The following is a 1,907-nucleotide window of genomic DNA, read 5'->3' as shown; positions in this document are numbered from 1 at the left end:
TAAATCAACTATTAAGAGAGCAATTCAGAAGCAGAAAAGCATACTGTGGGGTATAGGTCCAAAACACACTGCAGAAATAATCCTGTTTGAGAACGCTTTAACTGCCCTGGCTGAGTGCTAGGGAATCCTGGGAATCGTAGTTTATTGTGGCAACCAGAGCTCTATCTGATAGAGAAGGCTAAACGTCTCATAAACCTACAGTACCCAGAGTTCCCTAGCATTGAGCCAGGGCAATTAAAGCAGTCTCAAACTGGATTATTTATGCAATGTGTTTGGGACCTTAGAAGAGGCCTTTGTGGATTTGGGAGGAAGAAGGTAGGAGGCCTCTTTCAGGACAGTTTTGTACAGTTTTGCGCGTTTGTATTTTTAATATTTCTTGATTAATCGGGACAGTATTCTAATCGATCAAAAATAATTTCAAACCTGTTAATTTAACCAATTAGACATTTCTGCCTCATAGCAACAAGTTCAGTATGTGTTCGTCCAAATGTGTGAACCCCTACTACTCATTGTAGCAACTGCTGTTGTGTTTTCCTCTTTCAACTCCAGCGATACAAGCCCTCGCCTTTTCAAGTGCTTCTCCAAACTGATGGCCCAGAACATTGCTCTCATGCCTGCCGCATAAAAGGTAGACGCCTGCGTTTGTGTTGCTTTCTCCTGCTTTCTCAGTTACTTACACAGATGTTTGGTTTAAAACAACCGCAGATGTTTTCTGCTACTTATTTCGACAGGCATTTAGTTCAACGACCGGCTGCAAACTGTCTACGCCATCAATTACATTGACAAGTGTTGGGAGATATACAGGGATTTTTGTAAACCAAATCCTTTGGATCCTCATGAACCTACCATGAAGATGTGGCATTTCCTCTGGATGCTGAAAGTAAGTATCCTCTTTGTAGATTTTTCTGTGAGTCTGGTTAGCCGCACACTTAGTAGTTCCAACTTGGATAGGCAGAAAGCCTTTCCTGACCCTTTGGAGTAACTATCTATTGCATATACTTGACTATAAGTCAACCTCATGTGTGTAAGTCAAGGGCAGGTTTGGACACAATCAAGAAAACAGCATAATTACCAGTAATCATTATCATTAAGGAAATAATACCATGCAAAGGCAGCATAAAAGAGGAGCTGGGGCTGTCTAGGAGGAAGACTCGCATCGGTGGAGACAGTGCCATCGGAAACCAGAAGTATTCTATGAGTGTTTCTTTAAGGTGCCAAATAAATGTCATGTTGCCATCCCCTTCCTCCTTTTCAGTGGCAGCTGGAGCTGATGGAGGTTGGGTTGCCAGATCTCAAGGCAGGACCCTCTTTTCCAGTGCTCAGGGGAATCTCAGGGCAAGGGCACTGTCTTGAAAAGCATGCTGTGTGCATACATGGGACACACACACACACAAAATGTCATTTGTTAGCTATGTTGTTCCTTATTTGAGTAGTATGCTGTGTATAATTGTGGCTGGTGCTTAAAGTCATGCTTAATGGCATCGCCAGGGGCTGCCTCTTCTAACATCACAGGAGGGTCTGACACCGCAAGGGTCTGTCCTTAGGTTTCAAGTTTCAGCTTGGGATGGTCCTGATGGGGCAATGCTGAGATGAAGCCAAGGGGTCTCCAGGAGTAGAATCAGTCAAGTCTAATTTGCTACCTAACTTTCTCCCTTCTGAGTATGCTTCATACTCCTTGCTAGTTGGGAAAAGGATTAGATGGGGTTTGGTGACAAGTGCTCCATCTGTCCTAACAAAAGTACCATGTCTGCTCCTTTCTTTTTATGCCTGGGGTGAAGTTCAGGGAAGGAAAGAGAACTGTGGTTAACACTTTCTTTCAATTTCTAGGATTTAAGACTCATAAGCAAACAACTCACACCCACCAAAGTTGTGGCTATACTGGCAAAAGACAGCCCCTGTGTCCGCAA

The 1,907-nt window shown here is 43.5% G+C and overlaps 1 long non-coding RNA gene across 1 annotated transcript; it reads left to right on the top strand.

Moving 5' to 3' along the window:
* The first annotated feature begins 527 nt into the window (after positions 1 to 527).
* LOC121918562 lies at positions 528 to 1,907 on the top strand. Its single transcript, XR_006101258.1, has 3 exons — positions 528 to 628; positions 732 to 880; positions 1,828 to 1,907. It is a non-coding gene; the product is annotated as an uncharacterized LOC121918562 (long non-coding RNA).

Source organism: Sceloporus undulatus, unplaced genomic scaffold, assembly GCF_019175285.1.
Source record: "Sceloporus undulatus isolate JIND9_A2432 ecotype Alabama unplaced genomic scaffold, SceUnd_v1.1 scaffold_16947, whole genome shotgun sequence".
In the NCBI taxonomy this organism is placed as follows: domain Eukaryota; kingdom Metazoa; phylum Chordata; class Lepidosauria; order Squamata; family Phrynosomatidae; genus Sceloporus; species Sceloporus undulatus.
This window is presented reverse-complemented; position numbering and strand designations above follow the sequence as displayed.